Here is a 21,207-nt window from a genome sequence, read left to right as displayed (position 1 = left end):
GAATATAAGTTATGATTGTAATTATATATTTCATACTGTATGACAAGCATATGAATATTTGAATGTAATCAATTTTTTGAAGAAGTTCTACCCCACTACATTTATTTGATAACTTTAGTTACTTTGCAGATTCGGATTGATATATATATTCTATATAATCACATGAGAATTTTGTTAGACCTGGATAAAGTACACAAGCTACCCAGCCGTAAATACAGTAATTAAACATAGTTCCACCTTTACCAGCTGTGGCATCATTAATACATCAATTATAATCATAACATATACTATTCTGAAATAGGCCCACTCAGGTCAGCTGATCACCTGCTCCTGAATGTACCCAGAACCAAGCTAAAAGACTGTGCTTTTGCAGCTCTTAAACTGTGGAACGCTCTGCCCCTCCACATTAGACTTCAACACTGTCGTTTTCAATCTTAAAACCCACCTCTTCTCTTAGCATTCTGCAGATTGTTGCTTTCAAATTGTATATATTATGTACTATATGGTTGATATTTGTATTCCTGTTTATTTGGTGTTCTTACTGTACCTTTATTTATTTTACTTTTAGGATAGATCTCTTAATTAGGAGCCAAGAGACATTATTTTAACATGTTCTATGGCATTTCAGAGTATGCTCTAAATAATAATTTAAAATGCATTTTAAAGAGAAGGCTGTCCATCAAAACCACCCGCTTCAAAAACAGCTTCTTCCCCTTTGCAATACGGACACTAAATGGACTCTAAATTACCCCAATGAACAATCACAATCCATCACACCTTGAACTTTATGTATATATGTCATGATGTATGTATTTGCCCTGTGCTGTGTGTTGTACTTGTTATTGTATGGAACAAGCTGTAATAATCTGCACTGAATACGAATTCCACCAGCCTGGCTGTGTGGTCATTAAATATTCTAATCTAGAAGTTGTCAAAATATCTCTTTGGTTTAATAACACGCACACAATTATAAAATGTGACAACATTTATTTTTGTTAGTTAACATCTGTCAATCAATGATTTATAGGACCTTTCAGATTCTTTAAGCTAACATAAGAACCCATCAATGATTCATCGTTGTTTCTTCAGAACACATAATAATGATAATGTACTTTCTAGATTTTATAGAGATAACCTTAAGGCAAAGAATTCTGAGGCAATGTTCCCAAATTACATTTGGCTCATCAGCATCAACAGCAAGGTTGCTGCAAACTGGACAAACTCTGGGAAAGAAACTTTTCCATCCTTGTCCCCATCTAGGCCGGTGAAGAATGCGTCCATCTCTTTTTTGTCCCCCTAAAAGAGATAAAGTCCACAGAAGTTTGCATTATATTTTAAAACATAAACAGAGGCATACACAGATCTATATACAATAGTGCTTCATCTTTTTACTTACGGCCATTCCAGGAAACTCCTCGCGGAGCAAATCAGCAAGTTCTGCCTTGCTCATTGAACCTTTGTCTCCGTCTTTTCCAGCATACTTATCGAAGGTGGTCTTCAATACTTTCAGTTGTTCTTCAAGCATGGCCATGTTCGCTGAAATGAAAAAAAAAATACTGTTGACTGTGAAGTTCAGTGTTTATTTATAAATGGATTCTCGGAGCGTGCTAGGATCAAGATTCTTACTGCCCAACCATCATTTGTCTTGTGAACATTACTGATTATTTTAAAACGGTGCGGTAAAGTCTTGCTCATATGTTGCCTTCTCATCTTTTCTTTAAGGGGTAATTACTAAATGTACCCTTGGTTTTGAACAACAGACATGATAAAGTCATGTTTGGGTGGGGCAAGAGAAAAGCTAGTGATTTGGTGTGGTAGGCAATTCTGCATCTTTCCAAAACAATTCAAGGCAACCAAACACATCTAGTCTGATTTCCAAACTCCCTTTACGTGTTGTTCCTCCTTCAAGTCATCTCAGTTTCTCCTACCTTTTGCATGACTTTTCAAACAACTTCAAATTGACAGAATTCCCACAATTTGATGAATGTCACTATAATATGTAAATTGCTATAATCTTTCTATGCATTGACATTTAAATCCTATACATAGCACTAATAAAACATAATGCTACATTTTAGATATCAACGATTTAGACAATTCAAATGCACAATGGATAATGATTCATGTCTAAATGGACTTGTTCACTTACCAAATTCAATGAAAGCCTGAGTAGGTAGCGAGCATGGAAGAGTAGGATTTGTGAAGAGATCACGGACACCTTGGTTTATATAGAGAGGTTGTGTTACATGTGCCGCAGTTGGTGCTTGTGTGTGTCTCTCTCTCTCTCCCTGATTGTCTCCAGGTGCAGCCTCTCCCCCAGGTGCTCCCAATCCCCAATCAGGGCCTCCTTAAAGGACCTGAGGAAGGCTGCAGTGGCCTCTCTCATTCAACTCTGGCTGCATGTCTCTGTCGCTGCGTGAGGCCTGCGTTTTTGTGAATTGTTAGGAGATGTGCTCCAGTTTACCTTTTTGTGTGTTCTTTAATTTAGTCACTTTATTTTAGAAGGAATTTGTTCTTAGTTACTTTAAAGTGGACCTATCATGCTATATTTGAAGACAACTAGATGAGTCATTTTAAAAGACTAACAATGATCTTATTAAGAGGAGAAAAGGGCAATTACACAAAGAGGTAGGATACATATTCTCCAAACTCTATGTAACAATGAGTAATGAAATGGATGAAATACCAAAATAACCAGCATGGTTTATAATCCTAAACAAACCAGCAACTATCAGCATTAGAATAGGCCACTGTGTTTCCAACAACCTTGTAGGCTACATACTAACTATGGCTCACAATTTATTTAACAGAGGAGTTAATTACCTTAGATAATATTCATAATTACATCAAGTCTGAATAGGGACACAAATGCTATTACCTCAGTGTACTCTTTTGAAACACTTTCAAAAATGTATTTTAATAACATTTCTATTAACATGTTTACTTTACGTGTTCTGCTGGCATTCATTGATTTCATTGATTTATGTTTCAATATCTTGGCTGCAGTGAACTTTCCTTTTTGTTATTACGTTGGTTATTTTTCTGTTTGTACGTGACACACTTTATAAACGTTGTTTTTTTTTCTTCAGGCCCAATATCGAATTTAAATTTCAGAATAATATCCTTCGTTGTCAAACTAGCACATTTGGCCTCGCAGGGTGCATCCCAGTACAAAGTAAATGACTACATGTAAAAACCCTGACAGGCATGCAGGTATTGACAGGTACCTGCATGCCTGGTATCTGTCAGGGTTTTTCACAGCAAGGCTAAAGAGTTTATAAAACTACTGACTAAGGAATCTCTCTTTATATTCTAGTCTATTTTATATCCATTGATTGTTCTAATTGTTTTTATGAAAGAAGCAAAACAGTAGTAACATAACTTAACATTATCTGCATCATTTTGCTTATTGAAGACTTTTCTGTTTGCCGCTGCTTTTAATTGAACTATTCATATCTTAAACTGCACTGTAACTTTTATTCATGTTTTTTTCCTTTTGTTTATTTTATTATCTTTGCTTTTTAATGACTGTTTTTAAATGCCATTTTCATAATGTCTTTCATTTTTGTAAAGCACTTTGAATTGCCTTGTGTTGAAAGGTGCTATATAAATAAACGTGCCTTACCTTGCCTATTGTATTATTTTTCTGACATCTGCATTACTTGCAAATTGGTCCTGCTACAAAATCTGTAATATTTGTTGTTCCGTTTCTTATTGCACTATTTTTATTTAATTAAAAAAATGTGATGTCCTATATCATGTTGCATTGTTGGAGGTGCTTGGGACTTAGGTTTTCCATTGCCATATCTACACTGTAGCTACTGTGCATACTGTATGACAATAAAGCCTTTGAATCAAGTTTTTTGAAGAAGTTCTAGCCCACTACAATTCAGAGGTAAATATTGTATATTTTTACACTTCACATTTATTTGATAGCTATAGTTACTTTGCAGATTCGGATAAATGATAATATATATTCGGATTAATAATAATATAGATCACCTAAATGAGAATTTAGTTACACCTGGATAAAGTACACAAGCTACCCAGCAGTCATTAAACATAGTTCTACCTTTACCAGCTGTGGTAATCATTAATACATCAATAATTATAATCATAACATGATATTCTGAAATACGACCCTCTCAGGTCAGCTGATCACCTGCTCCTGAATGTACCCAGGCCAGAACCAAGCTAAAGCTCAAAGACCGTGCTTTCTCCACTGCGGCTCTTAAACTGTGGAACGCTCTGCCCCTCCACATTAGACTTCTACACTGTCCGTTTTTTAATCTTAAAACCCACCTCTTCTCTTAGCAGATTGTTGCTTTTTAAAATTGTATACATTTTGTACGATCTGGCTGATATTTGTATTCCTGTTTATTTGGTGTTCGTTCTGTACCTTTATTTATCTGTACAGCACTTTTAGGATAGATCTCTTAATTAGGAGCCAAGAGATATTATTTTAACATGTTCTATGGCATTTCAGAGTATGCTCTAAATAATATTTTAAAATGCATTTTAAAGAGGGCTGGCTGTAGGAGTTCTCACAATATCTCTTTAGTTTAATAACACACACAATTATAAAAGGTGACAACATTTATTTATGTTAGTTAACATCTGTCAATCAATGATTTATAGCACCTTTCAGGTTCTTTAAGCTAACATAAGAACCCATCAATGATTCATCGTTGTTTCTTCAGAACACATAATAATGATAATGTACTTTCTAGATTTTATAGAGATAACCTTAAGGCAAAGAATTCTGAGGCAATGTTCCCAAATTACATTTGGCTCATCAGCATCAACAGCAAGGTTGCTGCAAACTGGACAAACTCTGGGAAAGAAACTTTTCCATCCTTGTCCCCATCTAGGCCGGTGAAGAATGCGTCCAACTCTTTTTTGTCCCCCTAAAAAGAGATAAAGTCCACAGAAGTTTGCATTATATTTTAAAACATAAACAGAGGCATACACAGATCTATATACAATAGTGCTTCATCTTTTTACTTACGGCCATTCCAGGAAACTCCTCGCGGAGCAAATCAGCAAGTTCTGCCTTGCTCATTGAACCTTTGTCTCCGTCTTTTCCAGCATACTTATCGAAGGTGGTCTTCAATACTTTCAGTTGTTCTTCAAGCATGGCCATGTTCGCTGAAATGAAAAAAATACTGTCGACTGTGAAGTTCAGTGTTTGTTTATTTATAAATTGATTCTTGGAGCGTGCTAGGATCAAGATTCTTACTGCCCAACCATCATTTGTCTTGTGAACATTACTGATTATTTTAAACCGGTGCGGTAAAGTCTTGCTCATATGTTGCCTTCTCATCTTTTCTTTAAGGGGTAATTACTAAATGTACCCTTGGTTTTGAACAACAGACATGATAAAGTCATGTTTGGGTGGGGCAAGAGAAAAGCTAGTGATGTGGTGTGGTAGGCAATTCTGCATCTTTCCAAAACAATTCAAGGCAACCAAACACATCTAGTCTGATTTCCAAACTCCCTTTACGTGTTGTTCCTCCTTCAAGTCATCTCAGTTTCTCCTACCTTTTGCATGACTTTTCAAACAACTTTGCATTGACAGAATTCCCACAATTTGATGAATGTCACTATAATATGTAAATTAGAGAATTGCTATAATCTTTCTATGCATTGACATTTAAATCCTATACATAGCACTAATAAAACATAATGCTACATTTTAGATATCAACTATTTAGACAATTCAAATGCACAATGGATAATGATTCATGTCTAAATGGACTTGTTCACTTACCAAATTCAATGAAAGCCTGAGTAGGTAGCGAGCATGGAAGAGTAGGATTTGTGAAGAGATCACGGACACCTTGGTTTATATAGAGAGGTTGTGTTACATGTGCAGCAGTTGGTGCTTGTGTGTGTCTCTCTCTCTCCCTGATTGTCTCCAGGTGCAGCATCTCCCCCAGGTGCTCCCAATCCCCAATCAGGGCCTCCTTAAAGGACCTGAGGAAGGCTGCAGTGGCCTCTCTCCTTCTCCTCTGGCTGCATGTCTCTGTCGCTGCGTGAGGCCTGTGGTTTTGTGAATTGTTAGGAGATGTGCTCCAGTTTACCTTTTTGTGTATTCTTTAATTTAGTCACTTTATTTTAGAAGGAAGTTGTTCTTAGTTACTTTAAAGTGGACCTATCATGCTATATTTGAAACATATATTGTAGGGCCATACCTATATAAAACATGCCTGTGAAGTTTTTTTTTTTTTCAAAATACCAAACAGATAATGCATTTTAGCCATGCCTCATTTTGCTCTCCTCCACCCCTGTCTTTGCATGCGCTGCAGCTGACTGCAGGGGGGCGAGTTACGAGCGTCATGTTACCATGCTGTTACCATGCCATGGCAACCTCTCATTCCCCTGATAGGTGTAGAGTTGGCCATATAGGCGGAGCTCCGCGTCACTGACGTCAGACTATTTTCAAATCTGGATCAGTCTGTATCAGATCCGTTAAAGCCCCGTTTTTAGAGATTTGGGTATGGAGGAAAAGAGAGAGGGTTGTGTTTGCTGACACTTGGTGAGTTCCCTGACACACCGGGGACACATATTCATGTATCTCTAGGTCGTCCTCAGACGAGCCCTCCATCGTCGCTTCCAGTCATCCCAGTTCTCCATACATCTGGCCAGTTCATTGGTACTTTGTGCTCCTGCGTCGTTCTTGAGTACGTCCATGTATAAAAGACGTACAAAGGTGCATTTTGCATGATAGGTCCCCTTTAAAGCATCAAGTTGGAAAACATTGCTTGCGGTCTTTGTTAATAATAACATTGGCTCATTCAGAACTTGTCTCTATTATATGCAGAGGGGTAAGAAGTACTCAGATCTTGTGCTAAAGTAAAAGTATAAATACCACACAGTAGGAATACAAGTAAAAGTACAAAAGTACTAGCGTCAAAATATACTTAAAATACCAAAATAAAATTACTCATTATGCAGATTGCCGCATTTCAGAATATAAGTTATGATTGTAATTATAGATTTCATACTGTATGACAAGCATATGAATATTTGAATGTAATCAATTTTTTGAAGAAGTTCTACCCCACTACATTTATTTGATAACTTTAGTTACTTTGCAGATTCGGATTGATATATATATTCTATATAATCACATGAGAATTTTGTTAGACCTGGATAAAGTACACAAGCTACCCAGCCGTAAATACAGTAATTAAACATAGTTCCACCTTTACCAGCTGTGGCATCATTAATACATCAATTATAATCATAACATATACTATTCTGAAATAGGCCCACTCAGGTCAGCTGATCACCTGCTCCTGAATGTACCCAGAACCAAGCTAAAAGACTGTGCTTTTGCAGCTCTTAAACTGTGGAACGCTCTGCCCCTCCACATTAGACTTCAACACTGTCTGTTTTCAATCTTAAAACCCACCTCTTCTCTTAGCATTCTGCAGATTGTTGCTTTCAAATTGTATATATTATGTACTATATGGTTGATATTTGTATTCCTGTTTATTTGGTGTTCTTACTGTACCTTTATTTATTTGTTTTACTTTTAGGATAGATCTCTTAATTAGGAGCCAAGAGATATTATTTTAACATGTTCTATGGCATTTCAGAGTATGCTCTAAATAATAATTTAAAATGCATTTTAAAGAGAGGGCTGTCCATCAAAACCACCCGCTTCAAAAACAGCTTCTTCCCCTTTGCAATACGGACACTAGAATGGACTCTAAATTACCCCAATGAACAATCACAATCCATCACACCTTGAACTTTATGTATATATGTCATGATGTATGTATTTGCCCTGTGCTGTGTGTTGTACTTTTTATTGTATGGAACAAGCTGTAATAATCTGCACTGAATACGAATTCCACCAGCCTGGCTGTGTGGTCATTAAATATTCTAATCTAGAAGTTGTCAAAATATCTCTTTAGTTTAATAACACACACAATTATAAAAGGTGACAACATTTATTTGTTAGTTAACATCTGTCAATCAATGATTTATAGCACCTTTCAGGTTCTTTAAGCTAACTCTTTAAGAACCCATCAATGATTCATCATTGTTTCTTCAGAACACATAATAATGATAATGTACTTTCTAGATTTTATAGAGATAACCTTAAGGCAAAGAATTCTGAGGCAATGTTCCCAAATTACATTTGGCTCATCAGCATCAACAGCAAGGTTGCTGCAAACTGGACAAACTCTGGGAAAGAAACTTTTCCATCCTTGTCCCCATCCAGGCCGGTGAAGAATGCGTCCAACTCTTTTTTGTCCCCCTAAAGAGATAAAGTCCACAGAAGTTTGCATTAGATTTTAAAACATAAACAGAGGCATACACAGATCTATATACAATAGTGCTTCATCTTTTTACTTACGGCCATTCCAGGAAACTCCTCGCGGAGCAAATCAGCAAGTTCTGCCTTGCTCATTGAACCTTTGTCTCCGTCTTTGCCAGCATACTTATCGAAGGTGGTCTTCAATACTTTCAGTTGTTCTTCAAGCATGGCCATGTTCGCTGAAAAGAAAAAAATACTGTCGACTGTGAAGTTCAGTGTTTATTTATTTATAAATGGATTCTCGGAGCGTGCTAGGATCAAGATTCTTACTGCCCAACCATCATTTGTCTTGTGAACATTACTGATTATTTTAAAACGGTGCGATAAAGTCTTGCTCATATGTTGCCTTCTCATCTTTTCTTTAAGGGGTAATTACTAAATGTACCCTTGGTTTTGAACAACAGACATGATAAAGTCATGTTTGGGTGGGGCAAGAGAAAAGCTAGTGATTTGGTGTGGTAGGCAATTCTGCATCTTTCTAAAACAATTCAAGGCAACCAAACACATCTAGTCTGATTTCCAAACTCCCTTTACTTGTTGTTCCTCCTTCAATTCATCTCAGTTTCTCCTACCTTTTGCATGACTTTTCAAAACAACTTTGTATTTTCAAATTGACAGAATTCCCACAATTTGATGAATGTCACTATAATATGTAAATTAGAGAATTGCTATAATCTTTCTATGCATTGACATTTAAATCCTATACATAGCACTAATAAAACATAATGCTACATTTTAGATATCAACGATTTAGACAATTCAAATGCACAATGGTACATGATTCATGTCTAAATGGACTTGTTCACTTACCAAATTCAATGAAAGCCTGAGTAGGTAGCGAGGATGGAAGAGTAGGATTTGTGAAGAGAACACAGACACCTTGGTTTATATAGAGAGGTTCTGTTGCATGTGCCGCAGTTGTTGCTTGTGTGTGTCTCTCTCTCTCTCTCCCTGATTGTCTCCAGGTGCAGCCTCTCCCCCAGGTGCTCCCAATCCCCAATCAGGGCCTCCTTAAAGGACCTGAGGAAGGCTGCAGTGGCCTCTCTCATTCTCCGCTGGCTGCATGTGTGCAGCAGGTCTCGGCCGCTGTGTGAGGCCTGTGTTTTTGTGAATTGTTTAATTTAGTCACTTTCTTTTAGAAGGAAGTTGTTCTTAGTTACTTTACGTTTGTTTTGCAAATTGGCTGGTGAGCCTCTTTTCTTTTTATTAATTAAAGCATCATTTTGTGGCTTCAGCAGTCAGTTTCCTCTCCTTTTCCTCTCGCCCGGTTGTTTTTGTGTTTTGTTACTTCCCTTTAGTTTAGGAGGGAACGTAACGGGTTGACACACCCACTTTTCAATCCGTGTATCTACCGTCCAATTGTTTTTCTGTTTAAACATGTAAACGGAAGAGCGTCTGAGAGGCGTTTTTGCTTTTCACTTTACTAAATGGTCATTGGAGCGAGGGGCGGGGCGAAACTCACGGAAGTGATTTCAAAACAAAAGCACTCGTTTGTTAAAATCACACTACAGTATCCTGCTGAAGGACCGGTGATTATTATAAACAAGCGGAATTTAGCGATCACAACGAAAATGGCCAAGACACATATTGAGCCCAGAAAATGGATGTTATTAAGGGCTGTAAATATAATAAGCCTATATCTAAAATGGACAACATTGTTAGGAGATTTAAACTATACAGCAATTCTGCACTGCGCTCACTCAGCCGTCTCTGGAGTTTGTTTTTTCAAATCAGCTGCTCTTCATTCCTGCTATATTTGACGAGTGATAGAAATATGTTTTACCACAAGTTCTTCAGGAAACTGACACTCTTGGACTCGGTTCTAGTTTGACTTCTACCAGAAATAAAATGAAGTACTTTTGCTGTGTTGTGAGTAATCCTCTGTCAGAGTCCCCTCCTTAGTACATAATGCATGTTTTTCTGCTATCTTTGATGAATGATAAAAATATAATTTTACCATTAGTTCTTAATGAAATTGATACTGTTTGACTTTGTATTAGCCTACTACTTACAATACGTTGAAGTACTTTTACTGTGTATTTTTTGAGAAATCCTCTGTCAAAGTCCCCTGCTGAGAACAAAATCAAGCCACTTCTGCGAAGTTTGATGAGGGAATTATTTTTTGTTGCAATTAGTTCTTTGTGAGGTTGATCCTGTTGGACTCAGTACTAGTGAAACTACCCCCACAAGTACTACGAAGTACTTACTGTGTACTTTTCCAGTACTCCTCTGTCAATGTTCCCTCCTGAGAACAAGAATGCATGTTTCTCTGCTATTTTGAATAAACGTTAAAAAAACCTTTCTTCATGAGACTGATATTGTTGGACAGAGTATTTTAAGAGGATGGTAGACTTGATATCAGCAATACTTCCAGTCAGTACTCCGGCAGCAGCATTTGTACCCCTTGGAAAGTCTATAGAGTCTGGCCTGGATAGCTGGTCTATCCTTCAGCACACTGACACACTCTGTCACTCTTGTTGGCCTCTTATGAAGCTGCTGTCTTTTAAAATATGATTATTTCTCTGCTCCTATAGTTCATTCCTCGCAGATTCTTCCATCAGTCCCAGTCATTGCATGTCAGTCAGTATAGAGCTTTGAAAAATGTGTCCAATTAAACAACACAAAATTGTGTGAGTGAAGGCCAGAGCTAAATTATAGATTGTTTGATTGTGTAATTACAAGGTGAGAGAAAATAAATCCACATCCTCCTATGAAATGTATTTTATTTCCTTTTCCATGTTATACTTATACTTACTTGCATTATAACATTTGCATGTTGAACTACATGATGGCTTCCCCAGCCTCAAGGATATACAATAAAAATAAATTATCTCATTAAATATGCACATATTTTAATACATTTCAGGAATCGAAATCTGAACTTTGGATAAAGCCAGGTTCAAAATTCTTGTTTCATTTTGTAGTCATATTAGTATCTAAGGCTTTTACAGAAGGGATATTGGATATCTCTTTTTATCACTCCATAAATCAGAAAATACTGTCAATAGCCCTAAAATATCAATTTTCGCCATGTTTTTAGGTATACAATGTTGTATAATTCAGGTTATGAATGATATATGAACAAACCCTTCTGTAAAAGCCTTCATAATATTGATAGGAATATAACTGGAGGTTTTGGTGTATGTATGTGCGACTGAAGTTGAAATTTCGAACTCAGAGTAGGAGAAAAAACTCATTTTGAGAAAACGACCTTTAAATATTGCAGTGAGGCGCTAGCTAAACCCTCCTGTTCTTTGGATGATAGCTTGCGCATCTACGCACTCCGTGAAGGTATTTCATGTTCGGGGTCATTTGTTTTTTGTATAACCTTGCTTCGTGCAAGTGACAATTGTTGTCGTCTTCTCTGTGAAAAATTTTTTCGCCGTTCTTTTGCCATTTTGATATTTCAATTTCTAGCGGAAAGCTAACCAGGAAGTGTTTTAGCACACCACGTGACGCATCTGAACGAATCACGTTGTCAGAAATTGACACCAGCCAATGACATTTCGTTTCTTGGTTTAAGACCCCTTTGTGCTTTCACGATTGGTTGCTGATACAAAGGAAATGACCATATTTGGATTCGATGAGATTGTGCAGGAGAGACACAGCTTTCCAACGATATCTCTGTTGACATGGTGCACACAGCTGTCGCGGTACTTTATGTTACGTTAGAATGCTAACTTTTGGTGAATTTAGGAGAAATCTACTGACGCAAATAGACAAACTATAGTAAAATAAACACTTAAATGTGTATTTTGTACGTTTTCCTTCCAAAAGGCTGAAAGAAAACATGTTATAGAATCAAAATAGCACAACATCTCAAAATTGACCAGTAGCCTACTTGAAAAACGATGTTTTTGCCTGCCATTACAAATATTGATATTAGGCTACATACGTATAATTGATGCAGTCTTTCTGAACACTTTTTTTTTTTTTTAAATACTGCAAATGAAGAATATTTAAAATGTTCTGCACAGAGAGTGCCCTAACTTACAGCAGTTGAAAAGATTTGTGAAAGGATAAATTCTTCATGGGCTTCAATGGCTTGTATAATCCTCAGATAGTGGTTTATTTAACCTGTTAAGCCCCAAGCATGTTTTTCAGGTTTCAGGCTTGAAAATGACATGCCCAGAACAAATGACTATATCTTCACTTCTAAAAAGGGGTACATTAATAATCTTTTTTCTCAAAGCAATGATAAACCTGTGAGTTGGATGTAGAAAAGTCAGAATCAATATAGATGTTTTTATTTTAAAGTAAATTCAGATTGAACATAGTAAAAAACTGTACATTATAATTTCCGTCCAAATAAAACCCATTACTTATAGTGAAAACCACCTTTGAATGATGGGATAGTAGACTAAAAGCTTTAGGAATCCAAACTAAAACATATAATAAGTACCCTGTGTACATTTGACCTTTTTAGAGAGATTTCGAAAAAACAAAACCCACCTGGGGTCCTTTGGGTATATTTGCCATATCTCTGGAACCTGTTGAGGTCTCCATATTAAAGGGGACCTATCATGCAAAATGCACCTTTGTACGTCTTTTATACATGAATATGTGTCCCCGGTGTTCCAGGGAACTCACCAAGTGTCAGAAAACACAACCCTCTCTATTTTCCTCCTTCGCCAAATCTCTAAAAAAGGGGCTGCAACGGATCTGAAAAAAACGGATCCAGATTCCAATACTTTTCTACGTCACAAAGAAGTGCTCCGCTTATTGGTCAACTCTCCACCTATCAGGGGAATGAGCCACGTGCATTGCCAAACCTCTCATTCGCATATAGGCTATCGGCAGGCTAAATAATCAACACCCCAGTCACATCTGTGTTTTTGCCTGCTCTTGCCAGGATGTCTAAGCCAGTTAAACGTTGTGCTGTTGTTGGCTGCAAGACTCGGGACAGGGGACTGCATGCAATGCCATCAGTGGAAAAAGAAATGAATCTGTGGCTAGACTTCATTTACAAGGGACATGTGCCAGAAGACCACGGAAGATTTCTGTTTGTGTGTTCCAAACATTTTACCACGGACATGTTTATTAACTTCTCTCAAGTCCAACACGGATATGCCTCCAAACTAATGCTAAACCCGGGATCAATACCAACCATCCGGAACCAGGGCAGTGAGGACACATCCAATTTTGAAGCTGTAAGTTTTTATTTAGCGGTGTTTTTCCTGATAAAGCTATCTCTAGCTTGTACCATGTAGCATGTAGCTTCGCCGTATCAATGTCGCCTCAAACCCAAATAGTAATCGGTTAGGTGTTTATATATTTTGTAGCATTTTATTTTGTACGCTCCGCAGTCTTTGGTTTGTCATTTGAATTATCAGGCATTTGCTAACATGTTCAGACATACTGCCGTAATGGCGATCTGTGTGAAGGCTGTAAAGCCACGCCCTAGGCGATAACACAAGTATTTATTCTCCTATTTATTAGTATTTTGTATCCTCTAAAATCATATTGAGTAAGTTATAATAACAAACGTAATCTTCTGTAGGCAAGTGCCGTTTTTTCCAGCGTTATATGTAAACGCTTTTGTGATTGTAGTCTGTAAGAACGATCAGATATCATCGATCTGTAAGCTAAGCTACGCTACGCTAATGAGACATGCCGTGTTTTGCAGCGTTATATGTAAAAGCTTTTGTGTGTTTACTTGTTTGCGCACATGACTATAAATGGGGGTGTGTTAGGATACAACACTGTGTATGTATGCGAGGGGACACACACACCACGAGTAAAACTGAGCTAAAGCCCCGTCGGTCTGTTGTTGTTGACAAGGCCTTACCTCTAGCAACAGGCTAATTAGTGGCTAGCACTCATTACAGTCAGTCTACTGAGCTCAGCCCCTCTCCAACACATCACCTGCATTGAGTCAGAAACACAGCATGCACGTTACGGTTCAAACTAACTCGGATTGGAAAAGGCTAAGCAAAGAGCTTTGCTAAATAGAGAGTTTTGCTAAATAGAGAGTTTTAGCCCCATCTTTTGGGATTTCAGACTATATTTATCCAAATAGTATTTTCTCATCCTGAATACTAAGTTGAGATGATTTTGTTCTAACTATGTGTTCTTCTTTACAGGCCAGCACCTCACATACTTACTAATTAGTGACAATTTGTACATCCTTTGCTATTATTTACATTTTTTTACAAGCCACTACATCCACTGGAAACCCTCTGTATAAACTGCAGTTCCCAAAGGCCAGGAAGGGAGAATGCAGAGCAAAACCAGTAAAGACTGACCCCACATTCCGTAAGTGTTTAAAATATTTATTATACAACTATTTTCAAATATAAAATAAAAAAATTAGAAAGAAGTTTCAGTTTTTTACATGCATATACTAATCTAAACCACATTTTTTGTTGTGCTTTTTTTACCATTGCACAGCCCTACGTGGCCAACTTGATGGACCTCATCTTCGACCAAGTCTTTGTGGACCCTGCACCATTATGAGCGACCTGACAGGGAGGAGGTCATCGCCGGGTATGCTACACGGTTCAATTTGGCTGCTGTCTGAACCCAACATCGACATTTCACGGATCAGGAAACTCGCTGCGTATCCTGAGGACAACGCAGGCCGGAATCACCACTCTGATCCTGCGTCCAAGGAAGCCCCAGCACCAGCTCACAAAGCTTCTGTAAAACTATTTAGTGTCATTTATACAAAATACAAGTACAACATTTAGTTTTTTTGTATGGGTTTTTTTAACCGTTGATTTTGACAATAAAGTTCCAAGTTGATATCAAAATGTGTCGTGATTATTCATGTTTGGATGGGTAAAGAATATTCTGATTTCAAAAGCATAAGGTTGTGTGTGTGTGGACCTTTTTGTCATACACATGGGTGTGTTATGCCATTGCTGTGTAGTATATAATAGTACAATGACAGAATGAAAGATTGCATAAAGCCATATACACCAGTATTTATTTCCATGAACAATATTAGCATTCGTTTTACAATTTCAGTCAAAACAAACAAACAAACAAACAAACAAACCACTCACTGCTCTATTTGTCTCAACTGTAGTCCACCATGTTCAGCTCTGTAAATATGCAACGCATTTTGCAGGGAGAACACATTTAGGCACACAGGCTCCAATCCAAGATGGTCCACCATACAGGTTACAGAGTCCTCAAGTTACTGCATCCGTCTTGACACATTGTTATAAACATATTGAATGACATGTGAAAAATGTATTTAAACAGACAACTTAGTAAAGCTATCAAAAATGTTACCTGTGGTATCTCCATGCAGCACACATTCTCCGTTCAGAAGGCATCGTGGCGCAATTTGCACAAAGAAGTCAATAACTGAGCTTTTAAAAACACATGAAACTACACACATTGCTGACAACTGAGGTGTTGTTGGAGTCATGGCCGTATCCACCATTGAGGTCACCGAGGTCCGGACCTCGGTAATATTTGTCGAGCTGTGTATAACAAAACTTGTGAAATAATTGCACTAAACGGGGTTCTTTGTAGTACTTCCATTTACTGACGGTGGGGGCGCTGCATAACTACGTAGCCTCGGTTAAAGCAAACAGAAGAAGACGACAATTATCAACAAACCACCGCAGCTCGGACTTGTACCCTTATACATCCATGCTTGAACCGGAGCAGCGAAGGAGTGATGAAGTATCTAGAGGTCTGAGTCCAGCGGGCTGCTTGTGTTTCTGCTCCTCACAGAACATCATATGACCAGCAGGTCCTGTGTGAACGCTGTACGTTAGTCAGTGGACGTCCGACAACATGCACACTAACTTATATTGCAGCTATAGGCTATACTTTGGTTTACATTGCGTGAATAAACTAGCTAGAGAGCTAAAGTTAATTACATTCATCCAATGTCAGAAGGATTACCTTTTAACACACGTTGTAATGCTTTTCTTTCTTTTCAATTTGAGTAAAACATTGAAGATATAACATTGTATTGTTTTCTTTTTACACTGACTCAGATATAATGAAAAGACTACGTCAGTCGAAGCTCAGCTTTGGTAAGGAAGAGACAGGACAGGCAGAGAGAGTGATGGAAGTCAGGGAGGAACTGCAGGTACAGTCACACAAAAGAATGTCGGCCATCTATTTATCTACACTGAACAAATTGATACTTTGGACTAACTTAAAAAAAATTCCCTAATTTGTTACAGCTAATTTTTTTAGTTTATTCCAACTTGATTTTTCAACCTAAAAAAGTTAAGTTGAGTGAAGTGAAAAATATTGCTTCTGTCTAAGATATATATTTACATTCACACAAAGTAATAAGATGATTCATTCTGAAGACCACACAACATTTATTACTTTGTTATAACTTAATTTTTTTTAAGTAGAGTTTTTAAGTTTGTGAAAACAAATTAAAAAAAAATACTTCATTTTGTTGCAGGCAATATTTTTTATTATAGCTTAACATATTTTCTTTTATTACAAAGCAAACACTTTAATGTACATAAATACAATACTGTGTTTTGTTTACTGTAAACATTTGACTTATAACACTTTGTTTAGCTCAGTTCACATAAAGACAGGAATATTCTCTTCAAAAGACCTTAACATTTATTGGGATGTCTTTAAAATACGCATCACCTATTCTGTTTTATAAAATACAATATTTTTTAATTAAAAATAAATACATCAATTGAGTAAATTATGCAACCAATTTGCACTTATGTAATAAATAAATAAAAGTAAATCAAGATCACTTTGACTTGTTTAAAAAAACTCCTGTAGCCTTAACCAAATACATCACAAATATGCGAACATGTTAAACTAGCTTGCATATCTCTCCTTTAAAATGTAAATATGTAATGCGTTTAAACCTGGCTGCCTTTTAATTAAAGACTAGAACGTATGCATGACATCTTGTTTTTCTTTACATCTTTAAAGAGCCTGTGACACCATCCCAACAACTGTTGTGCAATGAAATATTGGGCTACTAGTAATCTCGAACCGTCAGTTTAAAAAAGAAAAAGCGATACCGTTTCGTTAAATATCAATAATTTCGAACATCGCGGGGAAATTCCTTCACTCATTTTGAAGTTTTGGGGGAAGCCGGAAGTGACGTCAATGCGGGAACGCTTCGAGAGCCAAACACGGACAAAGTGTGTTGTGTCATGCGTAGAAATGGTGAATTACTGAGTTTAGGCACGTTAATAACGTTTTAATGAAGTTGACTACAGTATATTCATATTTGTCAGTGCTTTCATGTCAACATAAACATAAATGATCGTGGTGAAGATGATGATTACATTAGGATTACAAATCGGGAGTGAGAGCTGCTGAATTTTCTCCCGTCGGATGTGATATCAAAACAAATCGATTATTTTTGTAGTTATAAACTCAAGTGGATGAAACTACATTTATCAGTGCTTTCATGTCAATTCGGCGAACATATGATACATTAAATGATGAGTGAGGATGATGATTACAAATCGTTTGTTTGAGCCGGTCTGCATTTCCTGATGAGAAAACAAACCGATGCTTTTTGTAGTTGTAGTACACCAACGTGGATTAAACGTGTGTTTTTTTACCACAATGTTGGGGAAATTAATGGATAAAATGCACGGATTATTATTATTATTCCCACTCCGATCGGGACACTAGGTCCACCGTTTCCCCGCAGCGAGGCTCCCCCCGTTGACAGTTTACGTGGGCTGGGTGCAGTGGCGGACTGGCCATCGGGACGAATCCCGATGGGCCGGTACCGAAGTGGGCTAGCACATCCCCCATAGGCGGCGCGTGAGGCTCAGGTTTGAGAAGGCTAAATAACTTCTTTTACCTGACGCTGCCCGCCTCCGGCGTCTATAGAAAAGAGATCCACTCAGTGTGCGGAGTTTAAATCTCTCAAGTCATATTACAGGATAAAGGAAATACAGTTTAAACTGCCGTATGCAGAGAAGACGCCGACGTGTCACACTTATCATTCATATTACATCATCAATCAGATCATCGATCATATCATATCATAATATATCATATATTTCCTGATCTGAGTCAGCTTCTCCAGCCTCATCTGGCCGTGCAACACTCACAGTGTCACAGACTGGATGCAGAAGTATTATTTAACACATTATGTTGACGAAACACTCGAGACAAATGTAATTAAAGTCAGATCCACTCGTGTCTTAGACGTGAACGCGCTCTCAGCTGGAGAGAGAAACCCTGGCTTGATTTACCGAGTTGATAACCAGCGTCGTAGGACGCTTAGCGAGATCTCGTTTGTTAGTTTGTTGTTAGTTTGTTTGTTACTCAAACATATCCAGGGTCTGTTGAACTGGCTTCGTAGTACAGGGCACAGGTGGCGAGCAGCGCTAAGGTCAAAGACACAGACATTATACATTATATTTGTATTTTACATCCCCCGCTCCCCCCGTTGACAATTTACTAGCGGTACCGAAGTGGGCCGGTCGAGAGTCCCGGGATGAGTTTTAGTCCCATTCCACCACTGGCTACATGACCGTATGATCGCCCATATTGACGCACCTCATTCCTAAACTTCTAACAGATACAACATAAACCGATCCTTCAGCCTCATGAGCTCTCAGACACGTTCAACATTAACCTGTCATCGCTGTCTGAGCTTGCTGCTGTGTGCGCCGTCGTGCGTTTACATCTGACTGTATATATATAAAGGTTTACATGCAGATGCTGGGATCCTGGACGGTGCAGCTGGAGCGCTGTGCCCGCAATGACGTCACCCATCATTTGGCGGGACTTGAAGAATCCGCGAGAAGATCCAGAAAATTGTCAACATTGAAGGCAGATTAATGGTTATCAAAGTACAAATATCCAAAATCAGTTCAGTAACGGTTTTCAAGGGGACAATATGTACTCAAATTGATGGGTTTGGATGATGGGGGAAAACCGTGTCACAGGCTCTTTAAACACTTCAACAATATTTTCTGCAGCTCTTAATTACAACTTCAGATAAACATGGTTTATCTTAATTAGCCATTAAGAAGGCTTTAAGTAGCATTACCAGAATCTGTGAAGTCACATTCTTTTTTAACTTCAAATGAAACACAGAGGCCAATGCAGTTCAATCCCTAGCATTGCAATCTTTGAACAAGGTTGGCCTTTTGTGTCAGTTCAATCATTTCAACCAGATACGAGTTCTTGTAGAGACTGAGCTGGAGGGTGTGGACAAGATGTCAGTCTCGTCTGATTGAGCAGACGCTGCTTCTTCACAGGCGGTAAAGATGTATTCTTGGACACCATCATCAGGTATTGGGATGACCTTGATAGTTGTCAAATCTTCAAGGTCAGCAGTGGATGTCAGGTTGACTAGTGCATCTCCAATGTCTCTGTCTTGATATTGCATTCTAAAAATGTGTGCCACAGTGACGCGTCCTAAAAGCCGGAAGTAAACTCCTTCCGGTTCCCTCAACAAAAAGCAAAGCAATTTCTCCATAGGATTTTGGAAAATAGCTGGAAATAAAGTCTGTGGTTGAGACACATTTAAGAGACGGATCACGTTTTGTTCAGCCGGATAATATCCACATGTCTACCCTACTTTTATAATTTTCGAATCATAAATCTATTGATCATAAATCCATCAATTAGATTTATGATGAATAATGGAATGAGTCCTTACCCCAAGTGAAGGAGTTCGAGTATCTCGGGGTCTTGTTCTCGAGTGAGGGAACAATGGAGCGTGAGATGGGCCGGAGAATCGGAGCAGCGGGAGCGGTACTGCAGTCGCTTTACCGCACCGTTGTGACGAAAAGGGAGCTGAGCCAGAAGGCAAAGCTCTCTGTCTACCGGGCCATTTTCCTTCCTACCCTCACCTATGGTCATGAAGGATGGGTCATGACCGAAAGAACGAGATCGCGGATACAAGCGTCCGAGATGGGTTTTCTCCGCAGGGTGGCTGGTGACGTCTCCCTTAGAGATAAGGTGAGAAGTTCGGTCATCAGGGAGGGACTCGGAGTTGAGCCGCTCCTCCTTCGCGTCGAAAGGAGCCAGTTGAGGTGATTCGGGCACCTAGTTAGGATGCCACCTGGGCGCCTCCCTAGGGAGGTGTTCCAGGCACGTCCAGCTGGGAAGAGACCAAGGGGTAGACCTAGGACCAGGTGGAGGGATTATATCTCTTCGCTGGCCTGGGAGCGCCTTGGGATCCCCCAGTCAGAGCTGGTTGATGTCGCCAGCGAAAAGAAAGTTTGGGGCTCTCTGCTGGAACTGCTACCCCCGCGACCCGACCACGGATAAGCGGGAGAAGATGGATGGATGGATTTTAAATTACCTTACTTAACATTTGGGTACCTAACTAGATATATTATCACTTGAGGTTAGAGTAGAGTAACGCAGCGTCCACACGGCAGCGTGCGTTGAAGCTAAATCCAATCACATCGATCTCCCGCCCCGGACACACAAGCACGCGGTCCCGGAGGTTTAATAACGGCTCGCCAAAAGTATAAACATCTCTAACGCTGGCTGGGGTCTGGCTGTTAGTGTGTTTAATATGCTGCGGTGTTTTTTACGAGCGGAGCACGCATTGAAAATTACCTGGTTTAACAGCTTAAAAACTAGTTAGCACGTAGCTAAACTTGCATAGCCCCATATAAAATACCTTATGTGAAACCAATATAACATTTGCAACTATTTAAACCTTTCACTAGTCAAACCGACACAACAAAAAATCGCCACTTGTATGAAAATTATCTGGTTAAGCCATCCTTAAAAAATGGTTACACGTGGTTAAACGTTGCTAGCTAACACATAGCCAAATACAAAGACAGATGGTAAATTAGTTGTTTATCTTGACACGACACTAAATGGATAAACATTTAAACATAGTTTAAAACAAAAAAAGCAACCATTTCAAATCCTTACCTTATTTAAAGTGTTTATGGGTCAGACACTTTCACAGACAGTGGGTA

At 38.4% G+C, this 21,207-nt stretch overlaps 1 long non-coding RNA gene across 1 annotated transcript; it reads right to left on the bottom strand.

The window, feature by feature from the left end:
• Positions 1–967: 967 nt before the first annotated feature.
• LOC117461354 (uncharacterized) lies at positions 968–2,259 on the bottom strand. The gene is made up of 3 exons (XR_011644740.1): positions 2,150–2,259; positions 1,397–1,536; positions 968–1,296 (listed from the first exon to the last, which is right to left on the bottom strand). It is a non-coding gene; the product is annotated as an uncharacterized lncRNA (long non-coding RNA).
• Between the last annotated feature and the right edge of the window lie 18,948 nt (positions 2,260–21,207).

Source organism: Pseudochaenichthys georgianus, chromosome 16 (assembly GCF_902827115.2).
Source record: "Pseudochaenichthys georgianus chromosome 16, fPseGeo1.2, whole genome shotgun sequence".
NCBI classification, from domain to species: Eukaryota; Metazoa; Chordata; class Actinopteri; order Perciformes; family Channichthyidae; genus Pseudochaenichthys; species Pseudochaenichthys georgianus.
The sequence above is the reverse complement of the archived record's forward strand: the minus strand, read 5'-3'. Positions and strand labels throughout refer to the sequence as shown.